Source organism: Equus caballus, chromosome 27, assembly GCF_041296265.1.
Source record: "Equus caballus isolate H_3958 breed thoroughbred chromosome 27, TB-T2T, whole genome shotgun sequence".
In the NCBI taxonomy this organism is placed as follows: domain Eukaryota; kingdom Metazoa; phylum Chordata; class Mammalia; order Perissodactyla; family Equidae; genus Equus; species Equus caballus.
In genome coordinates, this window is record NC_091710.1 from 57,099,835 (window position 1) to 57,123,814 (window position 23,980).

General features: G+C 43.4%; 1 protein-coding gene and 1 long non-coding RNA gene across 13 annotated transcripts in view; one reads left to right on the forward strand and one right to left on the reverse strand.

Annotated features, from left to right (window-relative positions):
• Positions 1–23,980, reverse strand: part of DLGAP2 (DLG associated protein 2) — an 823,185-nt gene that overhangs the window by 684,413 nt on the left and 114,792 nt on the right. The gene's annotated exons all lie outside the window — the stretch shown is intronic.
• LOC111770952 (uncharacterized) overlaps positions 1–23,980 on the forward strand; it is a 76,625-nt gene that overhangs the window by 26,137 nt on the left and 26,508 nt on the right. The window contains exon 3 of one of the 3 annotated variants that reach the window (XR_002804451.2): positions 7,245–9,026. The exons of 1 other annotated variant lie outside the window; for it this stretch is intronic. This is a non-coding gene — a long non-coding RNA (uncharacterized lncRNA). Of the gene's footprint in view, positions 1–6,641; positions 6,842–7,244; positions 9,027–23,980 lie in introns of those variants that run through there. One more of the 3 variants, XR_002804450.2, reaches the window with a different exon arrangement.

A 23,980-nucleotide genomic window follows, 5' to 3' on the forward strand; every position in this document is an offset into this window, starting at 1 on the left:
TCCATGAACATGGAATCTCTCTCCATTTATTTAGTTCTTCTTTGATATCTCTCATCAGAGTTTTGGAGTTAGCCTCATATAGATCTCGTACATTTTTTGTCAGATTTTTACCTAAGTATTTCATTTTTGGTGCTAAAATAAATTGTTTTTTATTTCAAATTCCAATTTTTCATTTCTGGGATATAAGAAAGCAACTGACTTTTGTATATTAACCTTGTATTCTGCAACCTGGCTATGATTGCTTACCAGTTCTGAGAGGGTTTTTAATGGTTCTTTGTCATTTTCTACAAAAACAAACATGTCACCTCAAACAGTTTTATTTCTTCCTTCCCAATCTGTATGCCTTTCACTGCCTTTCCTTGTGGTGCTGCATAAGCCAGGAGTTCCAGTACGAAGTTCCAAAGGAGAGGAAAGAGGAGACAGCCTTCCCTTGGTCTTGATCTTAGAGGAAAAGAATCTAGTTTATCAGCATTGAGTATGATGTTAGTTGTGGGGTTCTTGTAGATTATCTAGTGTGGAAGCTCCCCCTGGACTCCCAGTTTGCTCAGAGTTTTTATCATGATTAGATGTTGGATTCTGTCAAATGCTTTTTCTCAACTGTCGATATGATCATGTGACTTTTCTTCTTTGGCTGCTGAAGTGATGGATTACATTAATTGATTTTCAATTGTAGAACCAGCCTCTAATACGTGGGATAAGTCCCCAACTTGTTTTGTTTGCCTCAAAAATTATAACTTACGTCCCTGCTTCCATTATTCCCGTTCCGTCCCCAACCAAATGAAATCTGTCCTCAATGGTACAGTTTCCCAGACATTTTACCATCCTCCTTCCTGACGTGTCTATCCCAGGAGGTACTGATATGCACCCCCACCTTCTTGAAACCCTCTGCTCTTGGCTTCCTCTCTATGCCAACCTCCTGGTCCTCCTTCTGCCTCTCTGGTCACCCCTTTTTAGTCATTCAGTCATTCAACAAACATTTCTGGAGTTCATAATAGATTCGAGCACCAGTGTTAGCTGTTAGGCATGTAGTACAACCCAAAACATACCCAGAATGCTGGTGGAGCACCCAAGTCAGTGGAGAACAGAGGCGTTACAAAGAAAATGCTCAAAACATGGTGTTATAGGTTGACGTGTGTTCCCCCTACTCAAAGTACACTGAAGTCTTAACCCCTAAAACCTGAATGTGACCTTATTTGTACACAAGGTTTTCACAGAGATAATCAAGCTAAATGGAGGTCATTAGGGTGAACTCTTATCCAACAGGCCTGGAACCCTTATAAAAGGGGAAATTTGGACACAGAGACAGACACGTATGGAGGGAACAAGATGTGAAGAGACACAGCGAGAAGACCATCTGCAAGCAAAGCAGAGACCCCTCCCTCACAGTCCTCAGAAGGAACGCCCCCCGAGGGCACCCACCTCCAGAACTGGGAAACAACAGATTTCTGTTGTCAGAGGCCATTCAGGGCGTGATGTGTTGTTACAGCAGCCCCGACAAACTGAACACACGGTGAGCGTCATCCTAGGCAGAAGGGTGAGAGAGCACAAGAGCCCTGAGTCCAGAACAGGCTTGCTGTTCTCAACGCAACATGACAGAAAGCCAGCCTGCGCTGGGGCGGAGGAGGGAGCAGCGGGAGATGTGACAGCACATCCAACACTTAAGCCATCAGAGAACAAACTTTTGCTGTAAAAATCACAGCCATGAGTACGACTGTATGCTGAGCCCTGGGAGCCCTCCCCATGGACCGCCGAACCTGGGGGTGTCCTTGGGGACCCCGACACACAGCTGAAGGGAGCGCTGTACTCAAGCTTTAGCACCCAACTACAACGAAAGCTCCAAGCACTGAATTTCTTCTTGAGAGCACTTATCTATCGTTATTTAATGTGTCATCACTGAGCCCATCTCCCCAAAGACTTTTAAACTGCGTCTTCCATGAGTCTGAAGACCCGTGTGCAGCACCCCGTCCACACAGCAAACACTCAACAAGCTCCAGAAATACCTGTGATGGAAACAGCTGAACTGCTCACTGGATTCATACGTGAAAACAACACAAAGTGAAATGGAACCCTTTCGTAAAGCAACAGTCGATCCATGTGAGAAAGTGAACACACAGCATATGGATGCACCACCCAAAGCCACGCTGGGTTTTGGTGAATATTTTATCCTTTATGAAACTGGGAACCAGCAAGGATGCTAATGTGACAGGAGGTAATGTAATCAGTACAAACACTGTTTCTCAGAGCATAATATTCTGTCTGCAATTTATATTAAAGCCTAAGAAGTAGAGGATTTGGATTTGCTTATTCATCACAGGCAGACAATCAATTAAGCTGGCAGAAGAAAGACGAAAATGGCCCACAGAATCTCGAGTACAATGAAGCTGACAATTCATTAAAATTTACAGCCCATAAACAGACAGAAGACAGAGAAAAGTATCATGACAGTTTCATTGGATTTGCCATTAGTTGTGTTATAGGTTGACGTGTGTTCCCCCTACTCAAAGTACACTGAAGTCTTAACCCCTAAAACCTGAATGTGACCTTATTTGTACACAAGGTTTTCACAGAGAAAATCAAGCTAAATGGAGGTCATTAGGGTGAACTCTTATCCAACAGGCCTGGAACCCTTATAAAAAGGGAAATTTGGACACAGAGACAGACACGTACGGAGAGAACAAGATGTGAAGAGACACAGCGAGAAAGATGGGCAAGAAAAGCTGCTCCAAGACACCAGGCAGGAGGCGATGGTGACCTTACACATGGAGATGTTGTCTTCCCTAGGTGATGATGGTGACGTCACTGTATGGTGATGGTGACTTCACTATAGGGTGATGGTGACTTCACTGTAGGCTGAGGGTGACTTCACTGTAGGGTGAGGGTGACTTCACTATAGGGTGATGGTGACTTCACTATAGGGTGATGGTGACTTCACTGTAGGCTGAGGGTGACTTCACTATAGGGTGAGGGTGACTTCACTATAGGGTGATGGTGACTTCACTGTAGGGTGATGGTGACTTCACTATATGGTGAGGGTGACTTCACTGTAGGCTGATGGTGATTTCACTATAGGCTGATGGTGTCTTTACTGTAGGGTGATGGTGACTTCACTATAGGGTGATGGTGACTTCACTGTAGGCTAATGGTGACTTCACTATAGGCTGATGGTGACTTCACTATAGGGTGATGGTGACTTCACTGTAGGCTAATGGTGACTTCACTGTAGGCTGATGGTGACTTCACTATAGGGTGATGGTGTCTTCACTGTATTGTGATGGTGACTTCACTATAGGGTGATGGTGTCTTCACTGTATTGTGATGGTGACTTCACTATAGGGTGATGGTGTCTTCACTGTATTGTGATGGTGACTTCACTATAGGGTGATGGTGTCTTCACTGTATTGTGATGGTGACTTCACTATAGGGTGATGGTGTCTTCACTGTATTGTGATGGTGACTTCACTATAGGGTGATGGTGTCTTTACTGTAGGGTGATGGTGACTTCACTGTATTGTGATAGTGACTTCACTATAGGGTGATGGTGACTTCACTGTAGGCTGATGGTGTCTTCACTGTATTGTGATGGTGACTTCACTATAGGGTGATGGTGACTTCACTGTAGGCTAATGGTGACTTCACTATAGGCTGATGGTGACTTCACTATAGGCTGATGGTGTCTTCACTGTAGGCTGATGGTGATTTCAATATAGGGTGATGGTTCTTTACTGTAGGGTGATGGTGATTTCACTATAGGGTGATGGTGTCTTTACTGTAGGGTGATGGTGCCCTCACTATATGATGATGGTAACTTCACTGTTGGTGGTGGTGTCCTCACTATAGGGTAAAGGTGACTTCACCATAGGGTGATGGTGTCTTCACTGTATGGTGATGGTGATTTTGCTACATGCAGGATGGAGGCAAATGAAGCCCATGACAAAGCACAGGTCCCATCAACAGTTCCTTCTGCTCAAACTCTGAGACACAGGGAGACAAAACAAAGAGGTGCATATTCAACAGACAGAGAGCAGGGTGGGAGAGAAAGCAGACTTTCTTACCCCATCCTGTGCAATCCTTAACCTGCAATGTTGGATTCTAGCCTCGAGTGTGTAGATTCCTGGAATCTCAGCACACGCATGGTGACAAGTGAGTCTCGGTTTTTCTCCAGAGTGAAGCCCTTGGCTGGTTGGAAGGCAGTGGTCGTCTTTTGGCTCATGAGCAGCACAGCACAGCAGGAGGCGCCAGGCCGACCGGCTCTGTATCCCAGCTCCTCCACTCACCCACTGAGTGACCTTGAGAAGGTTGTTGAATCTTTCTAAGGCTCAGTGTCCGCCATGATAAAAGAGGGACAGCAGTAATGACACCTCGGTCTATGAGTAAATGTTGGAGACTGAGACATGGAGCCACTAGCACTGCCTGTCACCCAGCATCAAGTAGCCCCATGACAGGGACAGCATTGTGCATCGCTGGGTGCGTGGCCCCTAGGAGATGCCAGTGAACTTGTTAAATGAACAGGAAATCCACACGTCCTCGTATCCATTGCACTGATAACAGACAACTGTCCACACACTTTCTGGTCATTCGTCCCGATGGTCAGGTGGATGGGTAAATGCCCTGAGCTACTACACAAGCCCACGGACCCCTTCTCAGAACAACGTGCACAGATGCACATGATAAAACACACAGGATGGTTGCACTGAAACTGAGTAATCAAGTATTCTTAACCATGATGTGACGATATCAGATGTTTATTAACACGTTACATTAGACGATGTAGCGGTAGGTATAACACTGACACTAATTTCAAAGCACTGACGAGCTCACCACTCAAGATAACGTGACAACATGGACGTGACACGAAAACATCTGCCGTCTCTCTTGGTCACAGGTGACAGTGCTGTGGCTTGCTGCCTACACTGATAATTAAAGGAAATGGTAAATTCCAATCAGAAGCTGCTGAAAACAAAGACAGTGTCTTTCCTATCCAGGCTCACAGAGCCACGTGAATTCCTACCCGCTAACCCCTTGAGGGGTCCCTGCACCCCAAGTTAAGAACTCCGCTCTAAATCAAAATCGCGTGTCTTTGTTTTCTAGGGAAATTTCACAGGATGTGAAGACTCAGTTCTGTGTCACAAATGTCTTAGGGCCTTTTATTAACATTATTATGCTATCAGTATGTATCCGTCAGGGTCCCAGCAAAATCCCTGACGCCATCTGGGTAACTGGAGGAGAGTCTGATAAAGAGCCCCACAGAAAGGTCTGTGCGGGCACACGAGACAGTGGGGTGCTGGCGGCTGCAACCTGGCGCCGACCCTGGACCTGAAGGGGCAGAGACTCACTTACTCTCAGATTCTTTATCTGCAAAACGGAGGGATTAAACCAGGTGGGAAATACACAGTGGGCGCCACAGAATGTTACTCAGAGGGCATCTTTGACAAGGTGACCACGGCCTCTGCGATCAGTCACGCTTCATTCCACGTTGTAAAAAAGGAGCTGAATTATTTGGATGACGTGCAAATCAAACATACACTGTCAGGACAGGGTTCCGATAATCTGCCTTGTAAAACTCCGATGGACGCCACAGCGCAAACACACCAAGCTATGGGCTCACATTTCTAGAAGGGTTTTCGTATTAAAGCTCACAAATCAGAGTGCCGGCCACAGGCTCCCTAAACTAACGGTCCTCCTCAGTGAAACCGCACTTCACAGAACCGGCACCCAGCCAAAGCCCTCGACGTTTACTTAAAAGAAGGAAGATGCAGCCCTTCGGAAAAGCTGTCTGCCGATCCTGCCAAGCGTCCTGAGGACTTTTACAGATGGACTGCACTTAGCAAAACCAACTGCTCCTCTGAAAGTCACCAGAAACAAAAATAAGACAGAGACCAGTGCGTGAGGAACAAACCTCATGTCACCTGGTCTGCAGAGCACTTTGCAAGGCACTCCCAGCTTGCTGGAAGGCACTGGTAGAAACAAACACCAAAGGTTCTGCAGAGCAACAGTCACATCTTCAGACACGACGTTCACCAAGCAGGGGCTGCTGATTCAGTTTCCGTAGGAGTGATCATCAGCCTAACCAGGACTGGAAGATTCTCTCTTCACCGAGGCAGCACCAAGTGAATCCAGCTCAACCAGTCACCCACGGGGACGGGAACAAGGCCACAGGAAAACGGTCAGTCACTGACTCTCTCCAGCTCTGAAATTGAAGACCTTGGCTGAGTCAGGAAGACGATCTTTAACACATGCATTTACACCTGCCTGCAGTGGGAAGCCACTGTCTGGTGGCTTTTTTTCTATCCTCTTGATGTTATTTTTCTAATTAAGACAAGGATAAGGGTTAGTAAAAATAATAAGCATACGTCCCAGAAATGTGTCCTGAGAACCAGGTAGGGGGAAAGTTACAAACCTGTCCATGAAGAAGAATAGAACCCTTTGGGCTTAGACACATTAGGAGGGACGTTTCACAGGCTTTTCCATTAGGCCCCCTTCACGGGCAAACATCCGCTGCACAGAGACGCAGGAAATCTATATTAAAAAAACAGTGTTGCGATAGACAAAACCCCTTCTGGAACCTAGAAAGTGTATCTTTCATCATCCGCTCTCACCTCCTAACATTTAAGAACATGCCTCTGTAAATTGTCTCTTTACAGAAAACGTTTCAATGGTGTGAATCTTGGTTATTTCAAGGATGAAAACAGACAGGGTAAAAGACGATACTGCACGAGCAAAACCGTTACCAAATTCCACGAGTACCTCTAAATTCTTTAAAGTGAAAAAAAAACATTTTTAATGATCATTCTGGTATCACTGAGATAGGATTTGTTTACCATTAAATCATACCAAATTAAAACAGTGTGGCATGTTTTCAGTATGAGTTTAATAGCAGCCAAATAGCTTCACAATATTTAAAATTTCATCCTACTGTAAAACAATTATAAAATATACAAAGTCCAAAAATGCACACATTGGCTTCTGTTGGATCCTACTTTTATTATGTGGGCATAATAAAACACGCCAGCATTTACCTGGATTACAGAAACAACAAACATATTTCATAGACCCACACACCCATAAACACACATATACCCATATACTATATCACATTGTTAAAATATTAGCTGCCCTATTCTAAAATATTCTTATTATATATTTATCTTAAGCATTCTGTGAAACAGTAAAATTACTGAAAAGTAAACTATGGTGATTTTTTTTCTAAAAAATACTGTAACTTGGAAAATACAATTTCCTCACAGGTAAAGTGGTTCCTGCAACATGCAGTGGTAACATTTCACCTCTCCTACCAGCAACAGATGAAAAGTTCAAAAAACCGCTCACCCAAATTTTTCATCACCTCTTCCCAAGAAACCAACCCAAACTAGAGCACTAAGACATTTGATACAAGGCAACATCAAACTGACACAAGGTTGCAGACCACTGAGAGAGTGACAGACACCAGCTACTGCCCCACGTTCCTGCTGCAAAAACACACGTGTTCCCTGGGAAATCTCAGGGACTCCAGAGATCACTGGCTTTGCTCTGGTAAATACGGAGGAGGCTTTCTGGTGGAGGAAACAATGCACCAGAAGAAGTCAGGTACGGGCAGATGATAGATACGGAAAGTGGGAAGAGTTAATGAGAGCAGAACGTCCTAACAAGTTGCTTTTCAGCTCTCTCTTAATTAGGATTCTCAGCAGCGGTGGGGCTGGTACCCGCCACCACCTCCCTCTGGCACTCAGACTTTATTCTCCACTGGAACTCCTTGGAAGACAGCAATTCCATGTCTGGAGACAAGAAAAAAATCAGGATACACATGAAACATCCTGTTGTTACTAAAAAGCAAGAATAACCTCAAGGATGCCAGGGGCTGTGCTAAAGCGACAAAGAGTCACGTGAAGCCGGGAGGGGGTTTCAGTGGACAAGTTGTGACCATCAGACCAAAACTTAATAATAAGAAGAAGAAGAATAGCAAGTGGAATAAGTTAAATCTGTATAAAAGCCAAAGTCCATAATGAAATTCAGGTGAATAGAATTAATATAGTGTTTTAAGAACACAATTGAAATACCAAGAAAAATATAACTAAACATCTACTTGTTATTGATTTTAATACATAGAAACAAATAGGTACATGAGGATGTTTTGTTTCTTCTGATCAGCATTAGTCTGTTCATAAGCATAATTATGCTCTTTATTCTGTCTTTGAAAGCAGAAAACTGAATAAAAGTTGGAGTGAGACAGATTCTGTAAAAGCAGAGACTATACAAGAACAGAAAGGATCAAGCAGCAGCAGGTCACATATAATTAACCAGAGAGAAAGTAGCCAACAATTTAGGGTACCACTTGTCACAAAAGAAGAAAGTTTATTCCAAAATGATAAATTAGCCAAATCTCCTCAGAGAAGAGCTAACCACACAGACCCAGCCCTCATCTCCTAGGAGACAAAACCTCTAAACAGTTCTCCTATTTATAATGAAAGCTGTTAAAGCAACACATACATTTTTAGTAATAATAACAGACCAGATTGATATGCCATAAGAAATACAAGGTGCACAAACCTTTAAAAAAAATGCGACATTAGTGGAAAAAGACCAAGTCTCCCAAAATCCAAAACCACACAAAAACGGGGGCATAAGAGTCTAATGACATAACACTTACTTGACCACATAAAAGGGATCCATCTGAATATCAGTGGTTTGTGCCTCAACTGCCTGGCTCTGCAAAGCTGCCCCACTCACCAAAAGTCCACTGCCCAAGACCCGCAGAGGCAGCTGGGAAACCTAAGACCTGAGCCTTTTAAAAGTTGTAGGAGCGTGAATTCCAAAATTATAATCTTACGAAATAGATTACTTAGAGGAAGAAGGAAAATTTTCTTAATATGGTTAGTCAAAAGTATAACATTTTATAATATCCTATAAGGGTTTTTACTAGCTTCAGAACCATTGTGGTATTTTTGTCTGTGTTTGTCAAGAAGTTCAGAACACAGTGTTTAAGAGATTCTGCTATGTGAGAACTGAGAATTAAATTAAATGTTTCTAAATGGCTGCATACTTTCTAAATTGGTATTTAAATGTTTAGAAAACTCTTCTTTGTTAACTCCACAATGCATTAATTAACCATATATATGATGTGCAAACACATGGGGCAAGGTTGACTGTTTAATGCTAAAATAAAAATTATTTAATAAGTGCATAAAATTAGTTGAGTATCAAACAATATAAAAAGTGAGTAAATAGTTCCTTCCCAAAAACGTCCCTGCAGAATGAAAGCATCCGTGAAGAACTAACAAATTTTCTCTTCCCAAGAGTGTGGTTGGCCAGACACTCTGTTTACACGCACACTGGAAACAGACATTCAGGATAAAACCATTGTAAAAATCCTTTTTAAATATAGTGATGTGCTGAAAAATATTTTTAAAAGTTTAAAGAGCAAGTGAATCATATGCAATAAATAAATGAACAAACTTTGAGCTATTTCTTCACATCTTACACTAAAATTAGTCAAAAGTAGATCATAGACTTAAATGTAAAACCTAAACTATAAAACTTTCTGAAGAAATCATAGAAGAAAATCTTTCTCGCCTTGGGGTAGGAAAGAGTTCTTAGACACAACTTCAAAAGCACAACCCATAAAAAAAAGTGATAAATTGCACACTAGTAAAATTAAAATACTCTTTCATTCAAAAGAGACTGTTAAGAAAAAGAAAAGACAACTCACAGATGGGGAGACTATATTTGCAAATCACATACCGCACACAAGACTTGTACCCAGACACATAAGGAAATTTCAAAATTAAACACTAAAATACAAACAACCCAATTGTTTTTTAATGGGCAAAATACTAACAGACACTTCATCAGGGAATAACGATGGAAAGTAAGCACATGAAAAGAGGCTCAATGGCATCAGTAATTAGAGAAACTCGGTAAAATCCTTAACAGAGACACCCCACCCACTCCTGGAAAATCTGGGAGAAATTACACGGACCCCATGAGGCGCCTGCAGGACCTGGAGCCGCGGGGATCCACACGCGCTGCTGGCAGGGACACAGTCGTGCAGGCACTGAGGCAACAGCTCAGCGGTTTGTTATGAAGTTAAACGTACACCGTTTGACCAGCTATCCCCATCCTTGGGGTTGAAGTGAAACACCCACGTGAAATGAAACCCTATTTTCACATAAAATCCTGCACGCGAACATGTATAGCAGCTTTATTCCTAATTGCCAGAAGCTGGAAACAGCTCAAATATCTTTCCACAAGGGAGTTGATAAAGAAACTGGCACATTCCTGTAGTGGAATATTACTCAGCAATTTGAAAGTCTGAACTATTGACGCACACAGTGGTGTGCATGACTCTTAGACGCATTATGCTAAGTGGAAGCAGCCAGCTCGAAGCCTATGCACCATGGGACCCCACTTACAGGGCATTCTGGGAAAGCGACACTCAGGGACGCAGAGCAGATGTGCAGGTGTCTGCGGCTGGGGGAGGGGTGGGGGTACAAGGTGTTGAGAACTGAAGATTGTGCACCCAAATTTGTGGAACCCAGCTAAAGTGATATCTCACAGGAAGTTCTTACCCCTTAAAAACTCATATTAAGTAGAAAGAGCAGCATAAATAAATAAACAAGCTGAGCATACAACCTAAAAAGCTAGAAAAGAGCCATAGGATATAACAAAGAAAGCAGAGAAGGAACAGTAAAGGGGGAGGAGAAATTAATAAAAACTAAAGAGAAAAAAGTACACAATAGAGATGACCCAACAACCACCAAAACAGGGCTAGTCCATCGAGAAATTCCAGCCAGAGTTTATAGAAAAAGAGAAAGTATATAAACTATATCCCAATTAAGCTGTTATTAGAGTTATTTTAATGTTTGTTAATAATAAAAAGGCACTGAAATAAAAATATCAATGAAAAGGAGAATATAACTAAAACCAACACAGACACCAAAGAGAGTGTAAGAGGCACCGGGGACTTTTCCAATAAATTTGAAATCGAAGATGTTTTGGAAAAGTTTAGATTAAATTTTCCTGAACCATCTCAAGGAGAAACAGAGAACCTGACTATTTCTGTAATGACTAGAGTTACCGAGTCAGTGGATTTGAATCTTCCCTCAAAGAAAACACTGGGCCCACCCGCTTTTAACGTCAAGTTCTACAAAATATTTAAAGTAAAAGAATTCCAACTGTACAGAAACTATCCCAAGTAAATAAAAAGCACCAAGTTACAACTCAGTGTATTCATCTGGCATGAAGTTAATCATATCGACAGAAACCAGGGAAGCAGAACAGCCTAGAATCATGCAGGTACACGGATGAAAAAAATCCTACGCAAAATAAAAGCAAGTCAAATATGGAAAAGCAAAAAAACAAAATTGGTACAAGTTAAACCATAACCCACAATGCAAATCTGAGATTAGAAAATATATTAATATTTAAAACAGTAACAGATTAAAGGAGAAACATTATATTATAATCTCAACAGAGGAAGAAAAAGCATTCGTGAAAATTTAACATCCATTTGTGGTTTTTAAAATGACACAGCAAACTGGGAACAGAAGGGAACTTTTTAAACCTGATAAACCTAAAGGAAACTATAATTTACAGTGATGACAAACCACACAAATGTGCCCCAAATCACTTCTTTTCATTGAAATCAGAAACATGAAGAGATAGCTGAAGGATTAGATAGACTGCAGGTGGATTAAAGACCTGGGGTACAGGAAAAGGACAAAGCTTCCAGGAGACTCCACAGAGGAGCCTGGATGCTGTGTGTGCTCCAAACCCTCTAGGAGACTCCACAGAGGAGCCTGGATGCCGTGTGTGCCTCGGACCCTCTAGGGGACTCCACAGAGGAGCCTGGATGCTGTGTGTGCCTCAAACCCTCCAGGAGACTCCACAGAGGAGCCTGGACGCCGTGTGTGCCTCAGACCCTCCAGGAGACTCCACAGAGGAGCCTGGATGCCGTGTGTGCCTCAGACCCTCCAGGAGACTCCACAGAGGAGCCTGGATGCCGTGTGTGCCTCAGACCCTCCAGGGGACTCCACAGAGGAGCCTGGATGCTGTGTGTGCCTCAGACCCTCCAGGAGACTCCACAGAGGAGCCTGGACGCCGTGTGTGCCTCAGACCCTCCAGGAGACTCCACAGAGGAGCCTGGACGCCGTGTGTGCCTCAGACCCTCTAGGGGACTCCACAGAGGAGCCTGGATGCTGTGTGTGCCTCAGACCCTCCAGGAGACTCCACAGAGGAGCCTGGACGCCGTGTGTGCCTCGGACCCTCTAGGGGACTCCACAGAGGAGCCTGGATGCTGTGTGTGCCTCAGACCCTCCAGGAGACTCCACAGAGGAGCCTGGATGCTGTGTGTGCCTCAGACCCTCCAGGAGACACCACAGAGGAGCCTGGATGCTGTGTGTGCCTCGGACCCTCTAGGGGACTCCACAGAGGAGCCTGGATGCTGTGTGTGCCTCAGACCCTCCAGGAGACTCCACAGAGGAGCCTGGATGCTGTGTGTGCTCCAAACCCTCTAGGAGACACCACAGAGGAGCCTGGATGCTGTGTGTGCCTCAGACCCCACCTCCTGCTCCTGGAAGTTCAACTTCTGGGCCTCTCCTGGCACCACCTGTCCCCACTTACTTCCCGCCGGACTCGTCCAGTTGGTGACGGTCAAAGTCAGGAGGACAGTGAAGTTGCCCTAGTTACTTCTCAGTGCCTGCCCTGATGGTCAGCGGGTCGGCAATGTCTGGGTTCCAAACAAATTTTGAAGTGTTCACAAATACTACTACCAACCACAGCTCCCACCGGCAGCTCCCTTCTGGTGTTGCATCTTGCTCCTTCCCCCCAGAGAGAGTAATGGTTTCCGGGAAACATACCACAAAATATCCCCACAGTCCCCTCACCAAACCTTCCTCAACCACCTCCCCTCAGGGGCCACCTGCCTCATTGATACAGCCACCGACCACGTAGAAAAACATTAATGAATGGACTTCACTAAAGTCAAGAATTTCTCTTCCTGAAAAGAAGCCATAAAGAACATGGAATCACAAGCACAAATGGGGAAAATAAATTTGTAACACATAAAAACGATGCATGTAAAATATGAAGGACTCCTAAAAACCAGCAATAAAAAGATAATCAAGTAGAAAAATAGACAAAAATTTTCAATAAGCACTTACTGCAATAGGAACTATGTACAGCCAACAAACACAAAAAGACCCAGTTGCATTAGTCATCAGAAAAATACAAATTAAATGACTTATCACTTTATTCCAAGAGACTGGCAAAAACTTTTTAAGTCTGACCGTGTCAAGAGCTGTCAGATACTGAGAAAAACCGAGGCCCTTACATGGAGCCAGGGGGAGTTAAAATGAGACAGTGACTTTGGAAAACGACTTAGCGTCACCCAATACACATGAAAACAGGTCGTTCATGTCACAGGACATCGACATTCGCGTACACAGGTGCACCAGGAGACACGGACAAGAATGTTCACAGCAGCCCTGTTGTGAGAACAAAACTGGAAACGATGCCAAGTTCCTGTAGAGGAGAACAGAGAAATAAATGGTGGTATATTCACACAACCGAAATTTCCAACAAACGAAGGTTGGGTACCAGCAACGCACAGATGAATCTCAAAATACTGAACTACGAGAAAAAGTCAGAGAGGAAAACAGACACCACGGTTAAGTTCAAAGACTTGTAAAACTAAGCAATATTTTGTTGGGGGAATAGAAATATTTTTAATAAAACTATTTTTTTTAAATTTTTTTCAAAAGGCAAGAGATTACCTGTCTGAGGCTCAAAGGATTAGAGGTGTCCACAGGGAACTTGAATGAAATCGTGAAGTCTCAATTTCTTCTTAAACTGGATTTTTATTGTATCATTATCTTTCACATACATTTTAGAAATATTTTTATAGCTACACAATATTTAATAAACAATTTTTAAATGAAAAAGAATGCTACTGCCAATACAAAAGATGTCTTACAACCCAAAAAAACTTATGTCCGCCCCTAAATCATAGCTCGTCACCAATTAGAGGGAAAGACATAGGTTTCCATTGTTCCAGTTTCTTTTATCGTTTATCACTAGCAGGAAACATTATTAACATCTGAACGGCTGATCCTGTACCATGTGCCTGTATTCAGAGCATAGTGCTAACTAGTTCCATGAAAAATCACTTTGAAAGAAGGCCGTGTCTAGGCAAACTGAACTCAACCTCAGTAAAATAAATAAAAGTAAAAAGCACGTGTGCTGCGTTGCACCATTCTACTTTGGTCATTCTGAAGAATAATGCTAACGCTAACGCCCACAGCTAATGCTGCGCATCTGGCCGACCTGGGGATTGCCCCTCTCGTGAGGTGGTCACTTAATACGTGTAAGGTCACTGCCCCAGACCAGGGTCCTCAAAGGGAGACTGATGCTGAGGGAGTCTGGCGAACCTGAGAGAGCACTGATTGTTTTCACAATTACTGGGGTTACTGCTGGCATGTAAAGAGCAGGACCAGAGATGTCAGGTTGCCTGTAATGCCCAGAGCACTCCCACACCACAAAGAAAGGGCCCACCTCGCATGTGACTTTGAAATGTTCCACAGACACTCGTAGAAACCAGCCAATCTGGTGAATAGTTATCTGAGCCTAGAACTTAGCTCTGTCATGAAAAAGGAACAAGAAAGCTTACTATGTTCCGACGCAGGCTCACAGACACATAAGGAGGAATGTACTTTCTTTTGTCTGAAGCTTTACTAAGAGTTCTGCTTTTTAAAATTTTTTTACTATTTTGGAAAATCGTTTCATGGAGGACAAAACGTTAACACGGTATTGGAGTCGCCAAAACAGCTGCATTTATCGTGATTCTCTAGACGTACAGAGACACGTCTCGCAGCCCGCATCACAGACTGTCAGCTATGAATGAAACATGCATTAACATTCACTTGAATATCAAGCAAACACATTCATTTTAAGTATATGCAAGTATGTGCTTCTTTCATTGTCATTGATGTCGGCACGCCTAAGCATATACTTATTAAAATACATATTATATTATTATAAGGTTGCTTCCTCTTATTTTATTTTTCTATTAGAAGTGGGCATTTTATCAGTATTTAATTATGTGTATAGGAAAGTTATATTAGCTGCAGACTTCATTCCAGGATACTAAAAGAATGTGACAAAATATTTATTTAGCAAAAAAGAGAAAGTGTTGGACATAATAACAGTGTGAGACTGCCCAAGATCTAGCCCTGGCCACCTTTGCTTCTCTCTCCTAACAGCCAGACTTGCCAAGACAGAGCCTGGATTGTTAACTGTATCACTGGCATGTTTACAAACATACTTTTAATTATATTGTTAGCAAACGGTGGAGGTTGAACATGCAAAAAAGTATTCATGATTCAGGCTGGTGTAGTAGAAATAAAGATCACAGAGTCAGGGGGACCTGTATTTAGAGAGGCAATCCGCCATGGGACTGAGCCGCCCAAGAATGCGAGGCGCTCACAACTCTCTTTCAGGCCATTTCCAAACACTGCATTGCAGCAGAACAATCTCGAGTGTTAAGGTTCCTGCAGCACAAAGAGCAGACTCCTTACTGCTCAGGATAATAGTGAGGGTTCCCCAAGCTCAGTGTTCCTCAGATGAAACTCACACCCACGGCACACGCAGCATCCATCAGGGTCCCTCTGCATCTCCCTCATGGGACGTGGAGGGCAAGGGGGACTGACACAAACATGTTATGATCATGGTGTCTGATGCTCTGCGAGTAGTAACTTCGTTTGTCTCTGACCCAGGAGTATGGTGTCTTCTTAATCATCTTATGATCTTGAAATAGGAGAAGATTTATTAAATAATATAAAAAATAATCCTAGTATACAGAAGAAAATTTAATTATATTAAAAGTGAGAACATCTGTTAACGAAAATATACAATTTGGAAAGTGAAACTGAATCACTGAATGGGAAAAAATAACTGAAGTCAAAGATATCCAGAATATATAAACTATTACTACATAAATTTTTTAAAATTGTATGGGGAAGACAACTCATTGTAAAAATGGGTAGAATGTTTAAATAATCATCTTGAAAATAAGCCAAACAGCCAAAAACGTATATATAGGTGCTTAATTTCATTAGTCATCAGAGGATGCAAATTAAAACTATGATAGAATACCATTACACTCCCCAGGATGACTGAAATGAGAAACACAGCAGATACCAAGAGTTGGCTAAAATATGGAGCAAAAGGAACTGTCAAACACTGCTGACATAAGTGTACACTGATAAAACCACTGGAAAACTGTTTGGAAATATCTGTTCAATCTGAATACAGGCAAACTTATGAACTATAAATTCCAATTCCAGTATACACCCAAGGAAATCCAAACATATGTTCACCACAGGATAAACAAAAGAATGTTCAAAGCAGCACTACTCATAATAGGCAAAACCTGTAAATTAACCAAATATCTATCAACAACAGACTGAATAAATAAAATGTGGAAAAGTCACACAACAGAATACTATACAGCAACGATAACAGTCTACAATTACTGCAACATAGATAAATCTATAAACAAACGTTGAGGGGGAAAACCAATAAAAGAGAATATATACTAGATTTATCCTAGGAATGTAAGGTTGGTTTAACATCCAGGGATCCAATTAATGTAACATGCCATATCAATAGAATAAAAGACCAAAAAATCACATGATCATCTCAGCAGACCAACAGGAAGCATGTGACAAAATTCAACGCCCTTCATGTTAAAACACTCAACAAACTAGGCGTAGAAGGTAATTCCCTCAACCTGATAAAGAGCAGATATGAAAAATCCACAGCCAACATCATACTTAACAGTAAAAGACTGACTTCCCGCCAAAGATCAGGAACAGGACAAGTATGTCTGCTCTCATCATTTTTATTCAACATTACACTAGAGGTTCTAGCCAGAACAATTAACTAAGAAAAAGAAATAAAAGGTATACGGATTAGAAAGGAAGAAGTGAAACTATCTGTCAGTAGATGGTATGACTTTGTACAAAGAAAATCCTAAGGAATCCATTTTTAGAAACATTAGAGTAAATGAGTTCTGTAAAGCTGCAGGATACAAGATAAATATACAAAAATCAACTGCATTTCTATACACTTGTAATGAACAAATGAAAATAAAATTAAGAAAACAATTCAATTTACAATAGCATCTAAAAGAGTAAAACACTTAGGAATAAAATTCTAAAAAGAGGTGCAAAAATTATACTCTGAAAACTACAAAACATTGATGAAGGAAAGCAAAGATCTAAATAAGTGGAAAGGTATCTCATGCTCACAGATCATAAGACTTAATATTCATAAGACGGAAATCAATCTACATTTTAAATGACATCTCCATCAAAAACTCAGCTGACTTATTTGTAGAAGTTGATAAGCTGATCTTAAAATTCACACGGAATTGCAAGTGACTCTGAAGAGCCACAACAACCTTGAAAGAAAACAAAGTTGGATGACTCACATATCCAATTTCAAAACTTACTACAAATTTCCACAAAGTACCCAAAACAGTGTGCAGCTGGCATAAAGACAGACTTATAAATCAATAGAATAAAACTGAGAGTCCAGAAATAAACTCACATATCTATGGCCAAGTGGTTTTCAACAAAAGTGCCAAGACAATTCAGTGAGGAAAGAACAGCCTTTTCAACAAACGGTGCTGAGACAACTGGATAGACACATGCAAATGAATGAAGTTGGATGCTCGCTTCACACCATATACAAAAATTAACCCAAAATGGATCAAAGACCTAAATACAAGAGCAAAAAATATAAAACTCTTAAAAGAAAACATAGCACTGTCATGCGTCACTTAATGACAGGGATGAGTTCTAAGAAACGAATCATTAGGCAACTGCATCATTGTGCAAACGTCATAGAGTGCACTTACGCAAACCTAGATGGCACAGTCAACTACACAACTAGGCTACAGGATGCTAATCTTACAGGACCACCGTCATAACTGCAATCTGGTTATGTGGTGTATGACTGTGTTAATCTGCACGACCTTGACTAGGCAATGTTTTCTTAAGTATGACAGAAAAATCACAATCAACAAAAGAAAAAATAGATAAACTGGACATCATCAAAAGGAAAAACTTTTATGCTTCAAAGGATACTATCAAGAAAATGAAAGACAACACACAGAATAGGGAAAAAATATTTGTAAATCATATATCTGATAAGAACTTGTATCTAGAAAATATAAACAACTCTTACAACTCAATGATAGGATCTGAATAGATATTTCCCCAAAGAAGACAAACAAATGGCCAATGAGCACATGGAAAGGTGTTCAACATCATTAGCCATCAAAAAAATGAAGATCACAACCACAAGGAGATACACTATACAGTCACTCTGATGGGTAGAATCAAAAAGAGAGACAATAGGGGCTGGCCTGGTGGCACAGTGGTTAGGTTCACGTGCTCCACTTTGGTGGCCCAGGGTTCACAGGTTCGGATCCCGGGCGCAATCTACACATTGCTCATCAAGACATGCTGTGATGATGTCCCACATAAAATAGAGGAAGACTGGCACAGATGTTAGCTCAGAGCCAATCTTCCTTACAAAAAAAAGAGACGGACAATAACACATTTGAGGTTTTAAGTGATCCTTGTTTGTGAAACCGAGGACAAAGCAGTTAAAGTTTCTGTAGATTAGGAGGAAACCATGCATGTACCCACAAGGTTAACGTGGGAAACAAAGTGACCAAAGTGTCTGAGCTCGCCTGGCAGAACAGCAGGACGACCGCTGACAGAGAGCAGCTTGCTGACAGCCTCCACCTGACTGAGCATCTCACAGGAGCACTAAGAAGCTACAATGATTGATAGAAGCTTTACACAATGCAGGCTAAAGATCCACCACATGCAACACATAGAACCCCCCGAATTTGCACATGCATCCCACAGAGAAATATGAAAGACAGTCATCCCTGTGCTGAGTACTCTTAGAAGTTCATTCAGCCCCCAGGGCCACGCGCTCCCCTCCCATCCCACTCTCACAACGTGCTTTGGAAAAACACTTAGAACTGCACGTAGACAAGCTAACCAGGGAGCAGTAGAAAGGAATGCTTGTTAGCAGAAAATTCACGTCCTCAGCCCAAACTGTTCCCTCTGTCCCAGAGAAGGAAGGAGCTGAGGGTTTCTTAGACCCTCAGGAATGTCGCCTTCAGCAGATCTGCTATAGAGAGGCGCCCAACGTGGGGCGGTCATCCATCACCTGAGCCCCCTCCCCAACCCTGGTTGCCTTTATAAGTCATTTCCAAATCAGCTCCTTTGAGATGGTTTTTAGGATGATCGCCCACCATCTCCCGATTTGCTAGCTCACCGCTTGTTGAAGTCCCTTCTCTGCCACCTCCTGGCCTTGTATCTTGTGATGAGCAGATGGAGCCCTTGTTTGGTAACATGTGCAATAGAAGAAATGCAATTGCACTGACATGACAACTTTGTAGGAGAAAAATACGAAGGAACTGCAAGCTCTGCTTTCCCTTTTCTGGTCTCAGTGCGCTCGCCCAGGTCTGAAGGCTGAACACCCCTGGTCAGTGATTATCTCCTTTTACTTTTGTACCAAAGACTGAAAATTACAGATTAAATGAAATTCCTAAGGCCTGCATTTTATTAGTGTACTGCAGTGGTCCACAGTGCCTGTGGCACTCGAGAGTTTTTGAGGAAGTATTTAAACATTCCTGATGCCTGGACCCTACTCAGAACAAGTGCACTGGAATCCGTGGGAGGGCCTGCGTTTCCTTCCATTCTCAGCTCAAGACCCCTCCCTACAGTGAGGCTGAAGTATCATTAACACTGAAAGAGGAAAGAATTCTGACCACTTTTCATTTTTGAAAAATCAACAACTTGGGGCCGGCCTGGTGGCATAGTGGTTAAGTTCATGCGCTCCGCTTTGCTGGGCTGGGGTTCACAGGTTTGGATCCCGACCCAGACCTACACAGTGGTCATCAAGCCACACTGTGGCAGCAACCTACATACAAAAAACTAGAGGAACACTGGCACAGATGTTAGCTTAGGGCCAATCTTCCTCACCAAAAAAAAAGAAATCAACTTAAAATAATAACCATCATTAATAGCAAGCTTTAGTTAGTTGGACAATTTTAGGGGGTCTAAACTTTAGTCAGGGAGGGACAAAGGGAAGGAAGAAAGGGAGAAGCAGGAAGGGGAAGGGAGGATGGAACAAAGGAGGAGAAACAAGCATGAAACACCACGAATATAATCTAAATTTTTTTAAAGTATGTTTATGATATATTCAGGAGTCTGTATGTATTTAGTTCAATTTCCACCATCATCTACACTACAGTACCCACATTAGGAAAACTCATTTAACGTTCGTTCAACAAACACATTGAATTTCCACAATGCGTCAGGCAGGGTCCCAGGCTGGGAAAGCCATGTAAACCAGGAGGGTAAGCTCCACTCCCACGGGTCCTGCACACTGTCAACGGCAACCTTAAGTCCAGCAATCAAACAAAACTCAGTCGCATACCATGATTTACTGAAATAGGAATGATGCTAAACACTCTGTACACATTTTACAAAGGAGAACACTCAGAGATGAAATTTCTTTAAATATTACATTCTCTAGCATTCTTGTTGAGCTTAAGTTTATAGTCCTGGTTGAAACTGGTGTTTAATAATTCAATGAACAAGATTTACTACGTGTCAGGCACCACAGAGAGTGCCAAGAATAAAAAGATGAATCCGACCCAACCCTCGTCTTCAAGGAGCCACCCTCTTATTCTGTGGGAGCCACAGCTCAAAGGAGCATCCGAAGCATTTCTCAGAACGAGCCCGCAAAGCTGCGAGAGACGTCGTCAAAACCGGAAAGAACAGCTCCTGTTCTACAGCTCTACGGCAGGCAGCATTCGAGAAGCTTTGCACACATTAACTGAACCCTCGCCTACGGGGTGGGGCATCTCATCTCCATCTCGCAGATGAGAACACTGAGGCACAGACAGGGCAGGTGATGGAGACGCAGTCTGATGCCAGGGAACCTGGCTCCAGAACCTGTGCTTTGAGACACGGCCTCACCCTTCCAAGGAAGACAGGACACTGCTCTTGTACTTGATGGCACTGGGGACACTGAGGACAGGACACTGTAACCAAGACAACCCTGTGTGTGTGTGCATGTGCGCGTGTGCATGTGCAGAGGAGAAAGAAGAGAGAGAGATTGTTAAGGAGGAGACAGAAAGGGTAAGAGCATAAAGGGAGGAGGAGCAGAGGCTGACACTGTCATTTAAGGGGAGGCAAGTCTTGGTACCATCTTCACACAGGCATTTGCTCACGTGCACTCATCTGAGATGACATCCTCTCCTCAGCAATGCAGCACTGGCACCAGGCATGACCCCCTCGCCAAAGTCCCTCCAGGGTGAAATACTCTGCAGTTGAGGCCCTCGGATGCTTACTATCACCAAACGAGGGACTCTGAGCTCTCCCCCTCAGTTCATCCTGCTGTCAGCTTCACGATTACTTCTACAGAAATGCAAACCCACCAGCAGGTCACTCCATGGGGCCTCTGCCTTCTCCTGTAAGTTCCTGCTGTTCTGAGCCTTGATCACAGCAGTGGACCTCCATGCCTGGCTTTGTAGGAGCACACAGGAGACCTGTGTTCCACTGAGGGTGCACCTTCGAGACCAGAGGATCATCCTGACCCAGTGCTTGTTAGTGGGAAGGCTGGGTGCCCCCAGACCCGCCACCCCACCGACGCCCTGCAAGACTCTTGGAGAACCGTCCTACAGAGATCACAGGACCAAGTCAGCGCCTCCCCACTGACACATGAGATGAGCCTGCTGCCACGTCCACCAGTCCCGGACCAATGACTAATGACTGGCCATTCATTCCACTCAAAATTCTTATACTGTTTTCACTCTATTTCACTCTTTAGAATTTTAGGTCTTAAGCTGTGTCACACATTATTTCTCACATTGTTTCTATAAACCACCTTTAGAAAATTATTTCCCTTAACTAGATTCCTATAGCCTAACCCAAATGGGTCAGAAAACGGCTTTGCAAGAGTCTTTGAGCATCATCTTCATTCCAAATCGCGCTCGTCAACATGACCACGACATAAACAAGATGGATAACTTTAAACTCTCCCAGGGAATCTGAGAGATTTATAATGTCCTTACTTATGGGAAACTCTTTCCTATGTTTGTCCTAAACGCCTCCACAGCAGTAACAACCTCATAAAAATCTGGGGTTGGAACGACCAACCTGGACTCGTCACACGGATCCATGACATCATCTCTGAGAAACCACTTGATTATCTCGAGTCACAAGAAAGTCTTTGTTGAGGAGATCTTGTCAAGATGGCAGCATAGGTAGACTCTGAACTCACCTCCTCCCACAAACACAACCAGGTTACAACCATTCTTGGGAAAATTACCCCGGAGAGGAAACTAAAAACTGGATTTAAAAAACCCCACAACAGGGGACAGTCCAGACTAAGGTGGAAGAGGCAGAAATTCCTTCTCAAGAGAAAAAAGCCACCTTTGTGAGCCGTGGAGCTTCTCAGCCGGCCAGGCGGGAGCCACCCTGAGGTACACAGCCTTCTCTGGAGGAGTGAGGTCCAGAGCGGGGGAGATACTGCTATAAGCATCCTTCAGACTCAGCCCAACTGAGATGAGTGTCCTGCTTTCTGGCATCGCTGGCTGTTAACTGCAGTGGGGATACCCCCAGAAAAGCTATCGGACAAAAGCCGAGAAAACCTGGCTCTGAAAGGGCCCATGCACAAACTCACCCGTCTCAGAGAGCAACATAAAATCACCAAAAAGACAGCTGCACAGTCCTCTGGTGAAATGAGACTCACCTGGTAGGCTCTGGGTGCATCTCAGTGAGAGGTGAGACCTCTCCAGAGGCTGAGACATTGGTGGCGGCCATTGTTGTGACCTGGTCCAGGGGTGCTGACACAGATGCTGGCAGATGCCATCGAGGTTCTTCCCCTGGCCTGTTAGCCCAGGGAGCTGCCACACCCATTACAGCACAGATTTAATCCAGTTCAGCCAGGGCAAGCAGCCTGCCCCAGAGGCCAGCCGCACCCAACAGCAAGCCCTCAGGCTACTTGTCAGCCTGCACAGACTGGGAGCCTTGATCCTCTACTGGTAGGTGACTGTGTCCACTTCTGTGTGGCAGGGCCTGCGTGAAGAGCAGGTGAAGTGCGGGGGACATTGATGGAAAGTGTGGGAGCCTCTGCAATGGTGTGACTGGATCTGCTCCAGGGGATCAGGAAGTGTGCACGGGCCAGGACTGTGTTGATGGTGTGTGTGGACCTGTGGGGGTGAGGCTTATCAGTGGCAGAAGACCTGTGCTTCACAATCAGCCACAAAGAGAATTGATTCCACCTTTCAAAGCCTGAAACAACTGAGTGCTCCTGTGCCTGGGGCCAGTGCCACTCAGCTGCAATCCTAAGAGAGCTGACAACAGCCTTGCAGGCCTGAGGCCTACAGCACCTGTAAGCCCCTGACCCTAGCAACCAGCTACACTGGGTACACACTCAATTAACAGGAAAATTTCAATAGGAGTGTGCTACTATACCTTGCAGCCAACAGTGCTGAGGCTCCCCAAACCAGATTTACAAACAGCAGGCCATGGAGGGAAAGACTAGAGTCCCTGGGCACCTGCAGTAAGAGCAACCCTGCGACAGCAGAAGGACACAAGGAGCCCACACAGGGGTCGCTTCTGGATCTTCTGGACTGGTGATGAGAAGGAAGCACACTGCTGAGCCTCAAAACGTATCTCTTACATAGGGCCACCTCTCCAAAATCAGGAGACATAGGCTGACTCATCTAATACACAGATATAAGCACAGAGAAAGAGGCATAATGAGGAGACAAAGAAATACAATCTAAGCAAGGGAACAAGACAAAACCCAAGAAAAAGAACTAAAATAAAGAGAACCAATCTATTTACCTGACAAAGAGTTCAAACAAAAACTCATAAGGATGTTCACT